The sequence below is a fragment of the Halichoerus grypus genome, chromosome 5, assembly GCF_964656455.1.
Source record: "Halichoerus grypus chromosome 5, mHalGry1.hap1.1, whole genome shotgun sequence".
Lineage (NCBI taxonomy): Eukaryota > Metazoa > Chordata > Mammalia > Carnivora > Phocidae > Halichoerus > Halichoerus grypus.
In genome coordinates, this window is record NC_135716.1 from 181,703,254 (window position 1) to 181,722,660 (window position 19,407).

Below are 19,407 nucleotides of genomic sequence, written 5' to 3' on the forward strand. Positions count from 1 at the left end.
TGCTGAAGGTTCAGTTATTAAAACCAATATTTGACCTAAAATAAATAATTCTCATAAAATAAACTTCTAGGATATAACAGAACATCTGAAATTTTATTTTAAATATTCAAGAATTAGAAATTTTAAATTTTGATAGTTATATTTTATTTTATTTATTTATTTTTTAAGATTTTATTTATTTGCGAGAGAGAGAATGAGAGACAGAGAGCATGAGAGGGAGGAGGGTCAGAGGGAGAAGCAGACTCCCCGCCGAGCAGGGAGCCCGATGTGGGACTCGATCCCGGGACTCCAGGATCATGACCTGAGCCGAAGGCAGTCGCTTAACCAACTGAGCCACCCAGGCGCCCCTGATAGTTATATTTTAAAGGCTTAACATTACAGTGTGGAAAAAATTTCTCAGCACTGGCAACTACATCTCTCTTGAAGTTGCATTTGCCATGTGCTCACCTTCAGTTGCTGATGGAATAGCAAATAACGTTTCTCTTTTCTCTAACACCTTCTTCATTTATTCACACTTTTTATGTTCTTGGCTGTGTCTGGAGAGAAAATAATTTATCTTTAATAAATTATACATGAGCTTAGAGACTTCTTTCTCGTGTGAAACTTTGATGTTTTGCTTATAATTCACCCTGCAAGACGTGGAGACTTCCCAAATGGGGCTTCTCTTGAAAGGCTCATCACCTAGATAGATTTTACTATAAATTAAATATAGCCCTTAAATATTTTGCTTAATGTTATGAATGCAAGTCTCCGAGAAGTTCCACAATGCGCATTACAAAACAATCTGATCTCTCTTGTTCTGCCTTATGCAATTATTTATATTTTAATAGACCCTTACAATGCTCTTCTTAAAGTTATCTAGCTAACACACTCTCCCTGTTCACATTAAGTGTCAACTTACTTCCCTACTTATTTATTTTTTGATTGTACTTAATCATTATTTTTGCACATAAAATTAACATCTCTCACATCATCAATTACTACAGCATCTTTTTCTTGCAATAACAATTATGCATTGATTCTTCAGCTGATGGAATTTTAAGATAAAGAACATGTAGAAGATATTTCCTCCAAGGAACATCTAAAATACTTACGCAGATTTTGAAAGGGAATATATCAATATTAACACAACATTCTAATTATAATCCTGTTTATATTCCTGACATGAAGCTGATGAGTTATGGTGGCAGCCTTTGCGATCACACACACCAGGTCAAGGATGCTAGAAATGGTATGGATGGAGGCAAGCGTTTGGCTCCCCTGCCAAAGCCAAAAGGCGGATTTGGGGCAAATACTAGAGCCAAGGCTAAATTCTGGTGTAACCCTACATCGTCAAAGAGCATGGATTTTGGAGCCAGATGGCCTGGGTTTGAATCCTGGTTCTGTGTGAACTTGGATGAGTTACTCTCTGTGCCACTGTCTCTTCATCCATAAAATGGGGATAATAGAGTACCTACCTCATTGGGTTGTGGTGCTTAAAAGTGTGCCTGTCATATGGGAAGTGTAAGTGTGTAAATGTTTGCCACTGATGCTCTTATTTTTAACTGACATCAATGACGCTTAACTCATGATGTATTGCTTTTAATGAACTCTACTCTCAAAATGAAAGAAAAGAGAGAAATCAGGTAAACAAGAAACAAGTGACCTTCTGCGTTGCTTAGAAAATTTTGTAAGACTATAAAGAACAGAGTTAATCATAATTCCCTATCATTCTTTACCCTACATAAGGGATTTTAATTACCCGAACAAATGTTTAATGACTTTAATTGTGGAAATTGTCAAACATACACAAAGATAGAGAGAGCACCTTAAGGAACTGTATGTGCCCACCCCCTCCCCCTTCCACAGTGAGCGACACTCTGCCCTCTGGTTTAACTGGGCGCATTCAATCCAAATCCCCAAATCCCTAGCGTCACTGGTTGCGTGACAGACAGGGTGGCACGGAGCCAGCTGCACCACAAACTCACACTCTTCAAGGTGTGACAACTTCTAACTTACCGGAGAGATGGAAGGAGGAAGGAGGAATTTAGCCCCTAGTGCCAAAGTTTATGCTAAAGAATCATTTTTCATATTTTTCATCCAAATTATATTCCAACTCTTGATAATAGAAGAGGCCCAAGTCACTTCAGTTGCTCACAAGTGTCAAACACTTTTGCTGCCAGCAGATCAAATAAAAGCTCAAAACCTCTGATGTCAGTGGACCAAATACAGACTCTCAGTGGTGGCCTCATCTTGCTGCACCAATTCATTCCTCTACTGAGACACCCACACCCTCAGGCCTAGAGAGCCAGACCTAGTAGCACCCTTCAGGCTTTGTCATATCATGGCTTTCATAGAAAATGCAGTGTCTTAGGCACACTGGGGTAGACGGATGGGGATGCTCATAGCCAGGTGCCTGGCATCGATAGGTCTGCCACCCATGTGAAGTCTGTGTGCCCCGCACGATGGTTGGGAAGCTCTAGGCTGCAGCAAGTGCTTTATCTACACTGACTGACTTAATCCTTACAACTACCCTGCAAAGAAAGTACCATCGTCCTCTATTCACAGTTTAAAAAGACAGAAGCACAGAGAGGTGAGGCCACTCACCTGAGATCACACAGCCAGAAAGTGGCAGTCATTGCTGGTACAAGATTCTGTGCGCTATCGGCCTCATTAGTAAATCTTTCCTGATTACCATGTTTCCAACTTGGCCACACCATGCCATGCGTGAAAACCCACATTTATGGCCTCGTTTTTGATGTGTTCTCACTTTTCCTCCATCTCATCTGTCCTTTGAGATCCCATCCTAGGCTCCAAAGTGCTGAAGAGCATGAGCACAATGATACTCAAATACCTTCTGGCCAAATGACCCAATCGCATAAAAACTATTTAACCCTTAACACCTACAGACGCTCAAAATATTTGATGATGATAAAAATGAGGCAAAAGTGGCAAGACAAGATCTGTGAGAGATGATTGATAACCTGTTTTATCAGCATTGGATGGGTCAAAAAGCCGAGAAAAGAGAACACTTCTACGTTCCTCACAAGATGCAGTCTCTGAATGCTTTAGCGTTCTCGTGATTTTCTACTCTTATTCCTTGTCCTGGCATCATTTCAGATCTGTGTTTTCATCTCTGTGAATTCCTGAGAATGCAATCATATTACCTAAGTCACACTCTATCTGCCCGAAAACAAATATGCAAACAAAAACCTTCAGAAAGCTCAGTGATTACCTGAAATTGATGCCAAGGGAGACTGACATCCTGACCAGCACAGAAGAGGCTGATGAAATGAAGCAATCAATCATTGTTTTGCAAAGTTTTTGTCATCCAGAACAGCACAAATCTTTCCTTTGGTTGAGATGAATCACCTAGCTCAGGAAACAAAGTGATTTTAATAAGTAATAATCACAATGACACATCTTATTTGTAATATTTACAAAATGTTCTTGACATTATCAAGGCCATGGCCTTGAAGAAGAAAGAGCATGAACATTCACTGAGCACCTGCTATATGCCAGGCAATTCCATTTGCATGGTAAAAATCTTGGGGAGGCAGGTGTGATTATTCTTCATTTGCAGATGAAGACACGGACTCAGAGAGATTAAGGAGTATACCCCAAATCACACAGCTAGAAAATGGCAGAGCAAAGATTAGGAACCAGTTCTGCCCGGCCCTAAAGCCCATGTGTTCCTGTAAGCAGTCTGTTGCCTCTTAGAATATCCTGAGATAGAATATCCTGAGAAAAGCTTTGGGAAATTATGTGGATTCATTAATTTCCCAAAGATCTGGTTTTAACCCTATGCCTACTCAGAAAATAACATTTTCTCAAGATACAAAACTTAATAGAACCACCATTGAGGAAGAGTCAAAGACAATCGACATACCTGAGTCATCAGATCACTGGCTTTGATTCCTGGCAAAGGTATGTCATCTTGGCACTCGTATTCTCCAATGCTACCTGGAAAGATTATGGAAACCCATATCACAATATTCATAATCCTCCCAAATATAAATGGATTAAATCTATCTGTTAAAGGGCAGACATTATTATACCGGGAGAAATCTTGTTTGGGAGACACCTAAAGCAAAAAGATATGGAAAATCATAAGAATAAAGGATGGAAGAAGATATGCCAGGAAAACATTAACTGGAGGAGAACTGGCATGACTATGTCAATGGCACAAAAAATAGACTCTTAAGACAGAAAATGTTACTCTATAATGATACAATTTTCAACTCACCAGGAAGACATAAGAATTCCAAGTGCATATGCCCCTAATAAAAAAGTTTCATCCCATATAAGTAAAAACTTGAAATATAGGGAGAAATTGACAAATCCACCAATAGTTCTCTCTCAATTACTGCTAAGTCAAGCAGAAAAAATACTCAATAAATATATTTGGAAAACTGTGATCTAATGGACATATGTAAAATCCTGAATGTAACCATCAGAGAATATCCATTCTTCTTAAACACCCATGAAATGGTTACAAAAATTAGCCACATGTAGGTCATAAAGCCCATCTCAACAAATGTCAAAAAATAGGGCGCCTGGGTGGCTCAGTTGGTTAAGCGACTGCCTTCGGCTCAGGTCATGATCCTGGAGTCCCGGGATCGAGTCCCGCATCGGGCTCCCTGCTCGGCAGGGAGTCTGCTTCTCCCTCTGACCCTCCTCCCTCTCATGCTCTCTGTCTCTCATTCTCTCTCTCAAATAAATAAATAAAATCTTTAAAAAAAAAAAAAAAAAACAAATGTCAAAAAATAAGCATCACATCCATTACATTCTTTAAATACAATATAATTATGTAGAAGTCAATAACAAAAAGATAGGAAGTTTTCATATATTGGGGAAAAAAATAGAATTCTAAATAATTCATGACTCCAAAAAGAAATTATCATGAAAATTTAGAAATACTTAGAACAATAATGAAAAACACATATTTGTGTGTTACAGTGAAAGGGGCACTCAAAGGGAAACGCCTAGTCCTAAAGACTTATATTTTGCAAAGAATAAAAGCTCCAAATTAATGAACTAACTCCAACTAAAAACATTAGGAGAAAAAACACAACATCCATCCAAAGAAATAGAAGGGAGAGGATAATAAAAAAGAGCAAGCATCAGTGAATGAGGTGAGGGTGGGAATGCCATACACGGCAAAGAATTGACAAAACCAAATGCTGGTCCTTTGGAAAGACTAACAAAATAGACTAATTTCTCATGATACTGCTTAAGAAAAAAAAAAGGCACAAATATTTAAACACAAATCCAGCAGAAGGTGTTTAACTACAAATATAGCAGAAGTTAAAAAGTGGAATCAATAAACAGTTTTATATCATATACTTGACAATTAGATAAAATAGGTACATTTCTGGAAAATGCAATTTATCAATGCTGACTCAAGAAGAAATAGAAAGTTTGAATAGTCCTACAATTATTCTAAAAATTGAAGCAGTATTAAAAGTCCTGCCAAAGCAAAACAGCAGGCTCAGATGGTTTCATAGGTCAGTTTCTCCAAATTTTCATGGAACCAATCATTCCAATCTAACAAAGATTCTTCTTATATTCAGGAAAAAAGACATCACTCTCCAACTCATTCTATGAGCTCAGTGTAATCTTAATTTACAAAATCAGGCAAGGTCAGTAAGAAATGGAAATTATAACTCAATCTCATTCATAAATATTGGTGTAGAATCCTTTTAAAAATTAGAAAAATAGGGGTACCTACATGGTTCAGTCAGTTAAGCATCTGCCTTTGGCTCAGGTCATGATCCCAGAGTCCTGGGGTCAAGTCCTGCATCAGGTTCCTTGCTCAGTGGGGAGCCTGCTTCTCCCTCTCCTGCTCCCCCTGCTTGTGTTCTCTCTCTGTCAAGTAGATTTAAAAAAATCTTAAAAAAAAAAATTAGCAAAAGAGATCCAGCCTTGTTTTTAAAATATATTAAATTATTCCAAGAGTGCAAGGTTGGGTTGACTTCAGGAGACCTATGAGTGTCATTGCCTAGTGAAGAATTCACTTTACCCAAAGAGAGATCTGGCCTTTGTTCCAGCTCTTGGGAAGTATCCCCTAAACTCTTGAAATTTCCTGAGTAAGAAGAGTGTCTTTGTTATTCATGGGCCACACTTGAGAGTTTACCCTAATAAGATGACTCAGGCTGGGAACTTTTTGTGCCAGAAAGACCAGCTATGTGATTAGAGTGTTGAGGCTTTGGGTTACTTGAAATCAGCCTGACTTAGGTTGGGGTGGAGAGCCGGGGTGTTGCTGGAAACTGAAGTCAAAACCGTGTGGGCAATAATTCAGCCAATCATACCTATTTAAGGAAGCTTTGATCAAAATTCTGGACACCAAAGCTTGGATGAGCTTCCTGGGTTGGCAACACTCTGTTTATTCCCATACTTGGATGCTGGGAAGGTAATGCCTCCCTGAGGACACAAAAGCTTCGTGTCTGAAACTCTCTTGAGTTCCAGATTCTGCCTTATGTATGTCTTCCCTTGGGGGATGTGTTTTGCATCCTTTTGCTAAAAGAAAACTGTAATAATAGGTATAGCACTTTCCTGAGTGTGTGAGTCATCCTAGTGAATCCAGGGAGTCCACACCCCCAACCATCTAGCCAGCTGGTCTGAGAGGGTGGTCCTGGGGACTCCTGAACTTGCCACTGATGTCAGAATTTTTGGGAGACTTGACAGTCTGGAGGACTGTGACCTTCAGCTTGAGTTTGGACAACTCTGGGCTGGCATCTACCACCGTAACAGACTGAACAGGAAAAAACTTTTGATAATCTCAACGCATGCAAAAAAAAAAGTACTGATAAAACTCCTCCTCATTTTGATTAAGAAAAGAAACTTTTAGTAAACCAGGATTACAATGAAACTTCCTTAACCTGACAGAGATTACAAACAAACAAACAGTAGAAATATAAAAATGTTCAAAGTATTTCCTTTAAGATCTGGAGCAAAAGACAAAGTTGTCACTATCACTGCTTTTCCCCGCAAACTGCTGGCAAACTACCCGGTGAATGCAATAACCAGAAAAATAAATTCAAGGATTAGAAAGGAATAAACAAGGCAGTTACTATTTCCTGGTGATGTAGTTTTCTATATACACAACCCAAAAGAATATATAGATATACTTTCTAAAATAGTAAGCTAGGGGGCGCCTGGGTGGCTCAGTTGTTAAGCGTCTGCCTCCGGCTCAGGTCATGATCCCAGGGTCCTGGGATCGAGCCCCGCGTCGGGCACCCTGCTCGGCGGGAAGCCTGCTTCTCCCTCTCCCACTCCCCCTGCTTGTGTTCCCTCTCTCGCTGTGTCTCTCTCTGTCAAATAAATAAATAAAATCTTAAAAAAATAAATAAAATAAAATAAAATAGTAAGATAGTTTAGCAAAATGGCTGCCTACAAAAGCTATATTGAAAACTCAGCTGAGTATCATAACAGATACATCCCGGACACAAGGTGCGAGGCAGGGAAAAAGGTCCCAGAAGATTATATACAACACATTGCCATTCCTATAGAGGTCCAAACCCAGCAAAACTAAATAATAAACAAGCATACATACATTTGAAATAAAACCCCCTGGCTCTAGATTTTTAAAAACACTGATGCACACACAAAAGAGTATCAACCATGGTTATTCGTAAAAGCCGCAAACAGGAAACACACCTCATATCCAACAACAAATAAATAGGGAAACAATGGGAAGCAAAGTGTAGCATGTTCCTACAATCAAATGTTACTCTACAATAAAAAGAAAGAACTCCACATACTCTCAACAACGTGTATGAATTTCAAAAACATTATGGTGAACAACAATTTTTTTTTAAAACTAGACACAAAGCATAGATATTGTATGATTCGGTGTATATGGAATTTTAAAACAAGCAAAAGTAATTTATGGGGGAGAGGAAAGAAGAGTGGCCACCTCTGGCAGGAGAGAGAAGATTGACTGGCAAGGTATACAAGGAACTTTCTGGGGTAGGAAATATATTTTTTGAATGGGAGACTGGTTCTGTGGGTGCAAACATTTCTCAGAATTCCTCAATCTATACACTGAAAATCTGCACATTGTTTTGTATATAAATTACACCTCCATTTTAAAAAAGGAACATATGGGGCGCCTGGGTGGCTCAGTCGGTTAAGTGTCTGCCTTCGGCTCAGGTCATGATCTCAGGGTCCTGGGACTGAGCCCCGCATCAGGCTCCCTGCTCAGTGGGGAGCCTGCTTCTCCCTCTGCCCTTCACCTCTGCTCGTGATCTCTCCCTCTCTCTCTCTCTCAAAATAAATAAATAAAATCTTTTTAAAAAAATAAAAAAATAAAAAAGGAACATATGAGGGAGCCTGGGTGGCTCAGTCGGTTAAATGTCCGACTTGGTTTCAGCTCAGATCATAATCTCAGGGTCCTGGGATTGAGCCCTGGGTCAGGCTCTGCGCATGGAGTCTGCTTGTCTCTCTCCCTCTATCCCCCACCCCCCGCCGCCCCGTTCTCTCTCTCTCTCTCAAATAAATAAATTAAAAAAAATTTTTTTTAAAAGAACATATGGAAAGAAATTGTATAACCTAGAAAAAAAGTGAAGTCTTAAGAAACACAAAATTTAAGATTTTAGTTACTTGCGTTTTTAGGGGGAGAGTACGTAAATAGGGAAGAGGAAGGATCACGATCATTGGTGACATTCTAGTTGCTGATTTGGGTGTGGATCCAAGGATTCATCATATTATACCTTATTTAACATATATGTTACATTCAATATTTCAAAGTATCAAATAATATGTTTTTTAAGATTTTATTTATTTGTCAGAGAGAGAGCACAAGCGGTGGGGGGGGGTGGGCAACAGGCAGAGGGAGAAGCAGACTCCCCGCCGAGCAGGGAGCCCGATGTGGGACTCGATCCCAGGACCCCAAGATCATGACCTGAGCTAAAGGCAGAGGCTTAACTGACTGAACCATCCAGGTGTCCCTCAAATAATATATTTTTAAAGATACTGAAAGCAAATGATCACTTTAGGATGGAAAAAATAAAAAAAGATTCATGAAGGAAGTAGTACCTGAAAGAGAGAGAAAATTTTTAACAGGGCTGGCAACAGAAATTCTGGATAGAATGCCAATTTTAGAATTGGCAAACTCTGTGCTCCCCTCAGCAGCACATATACTAGAATTGGCAAACTCACAGAGGTAAGACAGAGCACGTTCTTGTCGAATGACTGAAGCACTTGATTATAGCCTATTTTGCATTGTTCGTGCTTCTAGAACAGAGGTCTTAGGCCACCAACATGATGGACTTTGTTAAGCACGCGGACCAGGTAATATACTATTTTTAAGCATCTCTCAAAGAGCCAAACATTTATATAGTAGTTGGTTAATAAATGTGTCTGGCATTGGACCCAAGTCTACAATTGGTTAAATAGAACCCTAAAAATTAGGTGTGCTTTCTTTCTCGGGTTATTACTGCATTCAACTTACATGCCAAGCTGATAAGGCAACATTTTCATTGATGTTTGTGTGCCTGTGTGTGTGCATGCATGTGTGTGTCTGATGAGGACATTTACACGGTATTGGCTCAAAGAATACTGCCATTTTTGATAAGCACGTAGAATTACCGAACGTTGTTTTGACTCACTACAAAATATTTAAGAATAGTAGAAATCCTAAAATCTAACGTGAGTAGGACCTGCAGTTGGTTGGATAATTGGAATTGAAAATTTGGGTCAAAGCAAGCCACCATGAAAAGTGAAATGTACAACCCATAACCATTTTATTATCACTTAAACCGAGCGTTCTCTTCGCACACGGGTCTGCACACCGGACCTGAGTTGGGTTTTGCACAATCCCTCATGCTGGCCGTCTACAGGGGTCCACAATGGCCATACATCTCCAATATGGAAACTCCACCCTGCTGTCGCAAGTTTGCTCTCCGTCCTGCCCTCTCCTTAATTGTGAACACCAAGTGGGAGCCCTGGGACAGCAGCTCCGCATCCCCTGGGACCGACCGTGCTAGAAACACAACTCTTCAGGCCCCGCCCCAGACCTGCTGAATCAGAAACTCCTAGGGTGGGGCCCAGCTATGTATTTTAACACAATCTCTTCATGATTCTGACACATGCTAACGTTTGAGAACCACTGTTCTTGATTGCAAACTTTCTGTCCCTTTCAGTTCCTCAGACTTCACTGTAAACAACAACAACAACAACAACAACAACCAGAAGTAAACAAACTTGCCCCTGTCGGAATCACTACCAGCTCCTGCCCCAAGAAGGGAAGGCTCCTGCTCACGCAGCCTTCTTTTTGTTCTGATGCTCAACACACCAGGGAACTATCCTTGATTCCTTTCCCTCCCTGATATCGAGTCCTGTGCCAAGGCGTGTCCCAGGTCACCCACTGCCGTCCATCTCCTTGACCACACCCCAGTCGGAGCCACCGGGGTCTCATGACTGGATTCTGCAAGAGACTCCTCCCTGGTCTTGCTGCTTCCATCACCGACAGCCACAGTCCATTCTCTGCCAGTACCCAGGACGCTGTCTTAAAGCACAAGTTGGATTCCACTGCTCCCCTGCTCAGACCCCTTGTGATGGCTCTCCCATGAACCTGGAGTGAAAGTCAGACCCTCTCTCCAGGGTTAAAAGCCCTCTCTGACCGGCTCCTGCCAGCCTCCCACACCGCTCACAATGCTCCCGGAACTATTCCTCCCCACACTTGGCTACATTGACCTTCTTTCCTGAAACATACCAAGGCTTGTTTCCACCTCAGGACATTTGCACCAGCTGTTCCCACCTGCCTAGAAGGTTCTCCTCAACTCTGTAAAGCTGGGTTCTTCTTGTCATTCACATCACAGTTGAAACAACACAGAGATCCTGCTGCCTGTCCAATCTAAAGTAACTCTACCCGACACAATCTAGCTATGGGTTTTTCTGTCTGCCTTCCCCCACTAGAACCTCACAGGGCAGAGATCATCAGGGTCCTCTTTACCATCCCCGCGTCTAGAGCAGAGCATGCAACGGGTGCTCAATTACCATTAGCAAATGATGAACACTTGTCGATGGGAGAATTGGGGAGAGCTGTTTCAGAGCTGCCCTATGTACCTCTATCTTTCCCAGCTGCTCACAGAAGCCTTCCGAGTAAGGGATGCACCTGCCTCTTGAGAGGCTTCGAAGTCAGATTTGTGCTTCTGTTGGACGCATCACTATCCAAGTTACACTTTATTTAGAATTTCTGCAGTCTAGAAAGCTACCGCTCTCCATAGACATTGAAGTATAAAAAAGTCCTCCAGATTCTTACGCTTTGTGCTTAGGGTTAAGTAGAATTCTCTCATCTCCATGCTTAGAAGCCCATGATTATATAAATTTCTAAAAAATAAAAAAAAAAAACCCAAATCCTATATATCCTTCTTCACGGATTCCTGCACTGTTCCCAACTCCCTTCAACCTCCCTGCCGCCTCTCCCCAGTGGCTTTCTGGCCCCGGTGCAAATCCTCCCTCCTCAGCCCCCTTCCCCTGCAATGGGCAGCCACTGCTGGACCAGCCTTTGAAAGCAAGTATCTCATGAAATCGATTCCCTGCTTTGAGGCTCCAGCAGCTCCTCTCTGGCGGTGGGGAAGTCCCTGGGTGTCGCAGGGCGCTTTGCCAGCTAGCTTTGGCCCCCCCACCCGTGCCACCACCCCTTCGACTCCAGGAGTGTCCTCACTGTGCCTAGTCTCGTGCTGCCTTCCCTCCTCGCCCCTGCCCGTGCCTTGCCTTCCCTTCCTGCAACGGTCTGCGGCTCAGCATCCCCTCTGCGGTGAGGCCGGGGTGTCCTGGCTCAGCGTGGCCCTGGCAGCGAAGGCAGCCTCCTGGGGAAGGAGCCTGACTCAGGACAACAACAACGGTCATCTGCATTACAAGCACTTTCAACGGTCAGCTCAGCCGCCTCTACCTCCCCTCTCCATTGCTTCCCCCCGAGAGAAGAAGCACTGTCACAATCCTACAGTTAGGAGCACTGAGGCTGACTTCAGTAAGGTGTCCCACCAGTGGCGGGGGCAGGAGATAGGCTTCTGAGCCCCATGGCCCTGACCATGGCCTCATGCTGCCAACAGCAGAGCGGGGCTCTGGGTGACATGTCCACAGCTCTGGTGTGGACCTCCTTAGGACCAAGGTGACACCGGCCACCAGCTGGTGTGCACTCGGAATCCACTGTGTGCAGGCCTGGTCCTCACAGCCTCTAAATTCCCTGCAGCTGCACGTCTTCCCCAGGAGGAAGAGGAGAGGGATGGGCCCTGTCCTGGAGCTGCCCGGTCGGCTGTGGGCCGCAGAACCCGGGATCAGATGACACGGATGGCCACCAATCCGTCACACTTCACCCACGGGCAGATATGTGACCTGCGTTTAAGGGCAGCCCCTCAGCATAGCTGATGAGCTTGCATTTAAACTTTGGCCTTTGCCACTTTTTATTTTTTTATGTTTTTAATTAAATTGCCTGGGTCACTGACACCCTGCAGAAACTATGAAACACAGCCTTGCATTTTGTTAATGATACACCATCTGTTTGTTCACACTGTGTGGTCACATGATCTTTGCTCTGCAGCACATCCTGTCTCACTGGCCTAAACCAGTTTGTGGGTGAAATGCTTGGGATGGGTGCCAGGAAGTCTTCTCTTCTCTCTTTCTCTCTCTCTCTCTTTCTTTCTCTCTTTCTTCCTTCCTCTCTTTCTTTCTTGCTTGCTTTTTTGCTTGCTTTCCTTCCTTCCTCTCTCCCTCCCTCCTTCCTTTTTTTCTTTCTTTCTTTTCTTTCTTTCCTTCCCTTTTCTTTGTTTCTTTCCTTCCCTTTTCTTTCTTTCTTTTTCTTTCTTTCTTTCTTTCTTTCTTTCTTTCTTTCTTTCTTTCTTTCCCTCCTTCCCTTTTCTTTCTTTCTTCCTTCCTTCCTTTTCTTTCTTTCTTTCTTTTTCTTCCTTCCTTTCTTTCTTTCTTTCTCTTCCTTCCTTCCTTCCTTTCTTCCCTCCTCCCTTCCTTCTTCCTCCCTTCCTCCCTGCCTCCCTCCCTCTCCTCTGTCTCACCCATTTTAAGATTGGCTATTGACCCCAAACTTGTCAGCTGAATTTGTGTTACTGCTCATGCCCCCCAGCTGCCCCATTTCTGCTGCAGTCTTCTGGTCTGACTTCGGACAGGTGCCCGTGGAGACCCAATGGGGTGCAGACAGCTCAGACAACAAGGGGAGAGCCCACAGCAGACACTGGAGGGCAGTGCTCCCCACCCAGGCTCAGAGGTTGCAGAGAAATCCGCTGACAGCCCTGGGGCAGCAGAGGCTGAAGCCGGAGAACCCCTCTGACCTCACGCAGAGTGTCACTGACTCATCTTCACCTGTAACATTCATGACGGTTGGCTCATCTCACACGATAATTAGATTAGATCCCTGAAGAGTGTTGTAGCTGGGTATGTTTAAGAGCTTTAAATTTTATGCACTTCCGTGAAGACTGTTCCACAAAAAGAAAAAGTAACGGAAGCACCGATTTTGACCCTCTGGTGGGAAGTTCCATCGCTCTTGGACCCCAACATTGGGGGGGGCATGCTACTCCGCGTGTACCTTCCCTCACGCGGGTGCAGGTGTGGTGGGGGGCACCACCATGGACGAGACCTGAGTGCTGGCCTCGAAGAACCCCAAATTCGTATGACATTTGTACATCCATGAAATATTATTTATGAAACATTCAGAACTTCGACATTCCAAAGCGTTGGAATTCTCCTACGTTTGTAGTCTGAGAAACTATGCTTCGGTCCCTGTGTGACCATGTGAGAAGGTGACAAGCTCCGGGAGGGCTCTTCTGAAGGGACCAGGTGCCCAGAGCACCGAGGAGGCTGCGGGTAGGAAACCAGGAGATGGTCCAACACACTGGCATGTAAAAGCCTGGGATGCTCCTAGGCGTGGAATCCCAAGGATGCACCTGTCAACAGTGACCCCTTGTGCACATGTCGCTTGATCTCCTGGCTTCTTCCTTATGATGACGACTCCCTCGGGGCTGCTCTTTTCCTTGCCTTCTATCAGATTTCACTTTCTGGTTGTAACCGGCGAGGAGGGGTGCCACACACTAGCCGTCCGGTTTCCCCGCTTCCTCGGGGGCCCTGATGGCGAGGTTTAAGGTGTGTGTGCATGCGTTTGTGTTCATGTGTGTGCGTCTGTGTGCGTGTGTGTGTGTGTGTTTACGCCAACAGACAGATGATTTTGTGGAGAACATGGCCCATGTGGATGACTCATCCTTAGGTGTTTCACACATTGAGCTTAGGAAATATTTCTCCAATCAGCGGAGAACCAATAACCCAGAACCTCTCTTATCAGCTTCTGATAGGAGTTTGCAGCCCATAAAACCCAGCTCGCACACTCCCTGCCGAGAAACATCTGCACCTGTGCTTCTTGGCCCACAAGGTTGTTACTGAATCACTTTGTGAGTCAAGTGCAGCCATTGTTCCTCCTGTCCCTTCGTTGCTGAAGAAGAGCAGCCCTGCTCCACGAGAGGACTCCCTGCTGGACCTGCGTTTCTCTGCACGGCTGTTAAGCCCTCACAGTAAAACAGCAGGGCAGGTTTTCCTGGACACGCAGTGACAGATGCTAAGCACGGGGCTTTCCTGAACTCCCGTCAACACCTCCGTGCTAACTCAGCTGTGGGAGATCAACCTTTCCTGGCACTAAAATGATGTGTGTCGTTCTTTCTAAACGATGAGGCGAATGAAAGAGAGAACAGTGGTCTGTGACCTGCACCAGGAAAGGAACACGACATACTTTTCAAACTTGGTTTAAGAATTCCAGCCCTGGGGGCGCCTGGGTGGCTCAGTCAGTGAAGCGTCTGTCTTCAGCTCAGGTCACGATCCCAGGGTCCTGGGATCGAGCCCAGAGTTGGGTTCCCTGCTCAGTGGGGAGTCGGCTTCTCCCTCTCACTCTGCACCCCCGCTCACGCTCTCTCACTCTCTCTCTCTGTCTCAAATAGATAAATAAAATCTTAAAAAAAAAAAAAAAAAGAATTCCAGCCCAACTTCAACAGTGAGCACTTGGTTTGATGTACAAAACAGGCCACGTGCTGCTTTCACCCAGGGGTGGCTCTTCGGGCCAGAGCGTGATTCACTTCGAGAGGCCGCTGACCGCAGCTACGCTGGGCTTGTGTTGTTTTCCTTTTCCCTCCTCTGCACAGCGGGACTGGATGACTTTGGAATCCAAAGAAAGCAGAACTTGTTTTACTCCCGGATCTGCTACAAAGTCATATAAGAGGCCGAATGAATGACCGATGTGTGTTCACCCAGGAGCCACAGACAAGAAAATGCTCAATAGGGAATCTCTTCCTCAGGAGGTACATCGAGGAATGGTTATTCCTGAAGGAGCTTCAGCCCTGGGAGAAAATTAGAGCAGAAATGTGGTCTTCGCAAGTGTCGACCTCAGCTGAAATTTATTAGGGGGCAGCACATCCCCCTCTTGGGTCCTTTCCAGAATTCTCTCTCCCCCAGCCCTCTGCCCACCCGTGCTCTGCTCATCCTTCAGGGCCTGGGTCTACCCTGCCTCCTACAGCAGCCACCCTTGGGTGAACTCCCACGGGACGTGGGGTGTAGGATAATCTAGGCCAGGCCGGGGCCCTGTACAACCTCAGATCTTCCGTGGCACGTCCAACATGGTCGGCAAGGTTCTGGTCGTCAGCAGGCAGGCCAGGGGCCCCATGGGTCATTCGTTCCTGTGGTCAGCGCAGCATGGGAAGGAAACGGGGCACAAAGCACACTGGCCTTCGAGTGTCCACCCAAAGTGATACACGTCACTTCCGCTCATGTCTCATGGAGTCAAATGGCCACTCCAGCCACAGCCTCTGAACTCTGCGGCGCAGTCCTGGGATGTAAGTTGTGTTGTTCTGATTACACCTCTGGCTTCCTGAGGGCAAGGAGCTTGTCTTCCCCTCCCGAGCCTTCATTAATTCAACAGCATGTGCTCAGCACTAGACTCAGAACAGAAAGAGGGAAAAACAGACAAGCCCCAATCTCTGTCGTCAAGGGTCTCAGACAGACTCTACTGTAAAACACAGGAATGACGGGCCGAATACTGTAATCCTACACCGCAGACGTCTTCACGGAGCACCTGCAGAACCAAGTGGGAGGATGGGGTGACCAGGAAAGGGCTCTGTCTTCTCTCGAGAGACCAGTGAGCAAAAGCGCAGAGAGCTGAAATTGCTTTTTCTCCGCCTTCGAAGGAGGTCGGGAGGGCCAGCCAAACTCAAAGGGTGGATAATGATGTTCTAGCTTTGTGAGCCACATACTCTGACACATTTTCTTTACGTGTGTGTGTGTGTGTGTGTTTTATAACCCTCTAAAAATATAAAAACTATTCTTAGCTCGCAAGTCATACAAAAACACAAACAGGCTGGGGCACACCCACTAGGATGGCCAGAATCAAAAAGACAGTTAATAACAAGTACCAGGGAGGATGTGGAGAGATGAGCCTCATACATCGCTGGTGGGGATGCACAAGGGTGCGGCTGCTGCAGACAGCGGTCTGGCGGGTCCTCGAAAGGCGAAACAGTCACCACGTGACCCAGTGATTCTACTCCGAGGCATAGACCCAAGAGAACCAAAAATCTATGTCCACGCCGCACGTGTGTTCATAGCATTATTCATAATCGCCAAAAGGTGGAAACAGCCCAAATGTCCATCGACCGGTGAATGGATCAGTGAGATGAGTTATATCTGTATAATGGAATATTATCCAGCAATAAAAAGGAAGAAAGGAAGGACACCCACTACAAGGCGGATGAACTTTGAGAACATGCAAAGTTAAAGAAGCGGGACACAGGGAGCCACGGACTGTAGGAGTCCATTTTTTGATAGGAAATGTTGAGAACAGGCAAATCTACAGAGATGGAAAGTGGATGAGTGGTTGCCTTGGGCTGGAGGGTTTGGGGGTAAAATGAGGAGTGACTGCTAGTGGGTACAGAGTTTCTTTCTGGGGTGATAAAAGTGGTCTCGAATTAGATAGTTAGGTTGGTTGCACACCTCTATGGCAATACACTGAACACACTGCATTATATATGTTGAGTGTAAATTCTATGGATGTGAATTATATCTTGATTTAAAGAAAATTTTTTTTAACATCCCAAGGGCGTTGGTTTGCCAAACCCTGGTTCAGTGAATGAAAGGGAGCAGAAGGAGGAAGGGTGCACAGAGAGTTCCAATCTTGGGGGTCACCCCAAAGCGTTGGGCTTGGTCCTCCAGGTGATGGGGAAGAGCCATCCATCCAGGGGCTCAGTGTGGAAGGAATATGACTGGAGGCGCTCAGGAGAGGCCGAGGCGGGAAGACCAGCTGGGTGGCTGTGCTGACATGGCAAGAGGGAGGATGGGAGACTGGGATTACGCACCAGCAAGGGGAAGATGGGGGAGGTCCCAGGGGAAGCATCAGCAGGCTTGGAGACAGAGTAGTTAGTTGGCGAGAGTGAAGGAGAGGGAAGGCAATGGTGCCTGTCATTTCTAGATTGAGGTCGGATGCTGATGCCTGAGTCCCAGGGAGAGAGGCTGGAGATAAATACACGGACTGGAGGCCAGGCAGTGTGCAGGTAAGGTGCATCACAAGAATGCCCAGGGACCGCAACAGCAGCAGGGTTTCTGCTAATGGGGCTCAGGATGGGAACCTCGGGGGCATCCACATGTGAGGAGCAAGGAAAGGGGAAGAAGGGGTCTGGGCGGCAGGAAGTGGAGATGGTCAGGGAGCCAGCGGAGGGGAGAGGCAGGTCTCAGAGGAGCGTGTTGGATACTACGGATGTTACGGGATGGTTGGGTAGAGGCTAGGGGCGCCATGAGCTTTAGGAGAGGCATTTTCCCAGCCTGGTGGGGATAAAGCCACCCGTGGTGGGCTGCAAGAGAAGCCCAAGCCAGGCAACAGGAAGCCGCAACAGGAGAAGAGAAAGCGAGTGTACCCCAAGGCGGAGCGAGCTGGAGGGAGTGGTCTTGTTGGAGGGGAAGATGTTGCATCCCACGTGAAGCTGAGGAGGAAACGCAGGTAAAGGTGCTCACCGGAAGTGATCCCCACCCTTCCAAAGAGGAGAAGGAACCAGAGATGAAAGGTGTGGAAACTTCCTGAGTCTGGTGAGGGAGGCACACGAGTGTGGCTTCTTAGAAGCATCTCAGGTCATGATCTCAGGGTCATGCCATCCAGCCCTGTGATGGGTCCACACTGGGCATGGAGCCTGCTTGGGATTCTCTCTCCCTCTGCCCCTTCCCGCCCCACTCCCCACCCCTGAGCGTGCTCTCTCTCTCTCTCTAAAAAAAAAAAAAGAGAGAGAGAGAGTAGGAATGTATGATTATACACACATCACATATTTGTATCAAGTGTAAATTTTAACAGAATCACAAATTCGGATGTACACACACACAAAAAATCATTGTGATGGTTAGTTTTGTGTCAACTTGGCCAGGCTGTCCTACCCAGTTATTTAATCCAACACTAATCAGGGTCTTGCTGTAAAAGTATTTTGTAGAAGCATTTTTGGGGCCAACATCTACAATCGCTTAGCTTCAAGTAAAGGAGATTGATTACCCATGATAATGAGAGTGGGCCTCATCTAATCAGTTGGAAGTCTTAAGAGCAAAAACTGAGGTTCCCCCGAGAAGAAATTTGGCTTCAAGATGGCAGCATCAGTGGTTGCCAGGGGCCAGAGGTGGGGAGAGTGGGAGTCAGTGCTCAACAGGGACAGAGTTTCAGCGTGGAGTGACGAGAAAGTTTCCGGAGGTGGATGGTGGTGATGATTGCACAACAGAGCAAATATACTTAATGCCCCTGAAATGTACAATTAGAATGGCTAAAATGGTAAACTTTATGGTATGTTTATTTTACCACAATTTTTTTTTTAAAGCCTGCATCATCAGCTCCTCCCTATTTCCATCCTACCTAGCCCTGCCCTACGGATTTCAGACTTGCCAGCGCTCATGATCACTGAGCCAGGGCCTTGAAATGCACCTCTTCATGTAATTATTCTGTTCTGTTGGTTCATTTCTCAGGAGAACCCTGACCTATACAGTCACATTGTCTACCTCTTGACAGGTGAACTCAACCTTTAGCCATTTGGTTTAACTGAAAATCTAATATTACAATCCAAAGGAAGTCGGATTCCTAGTTTAAACTCTGTTTATTTTGCATAACTAGCTCCTCTGGTTAATTTGGGATGCTCCCCGCCCTCACCCCATTCATCTGTCCTTATCCTGGGGGAGACCTGGATTCAGGGGAGTTTTACACGGTGTCTGAGTATCACAGAGAGAGAGTTCAGGACCCTCTGTCCTTTCTGGCCTCTCCTGAGAGTGACCCGTCTCACCAGGTTTGGGGCATTGCCCTCCATTTGTGGCCCCTGTGACGAGATTCAAGAGTCTGTCGGGGTCTCTGGTTGTCAAATATTATACTCTTCTTTCTCAGTGACCAAGTTTGAGGCTTCTTCCCATCAATCCACCTGTCCTCAA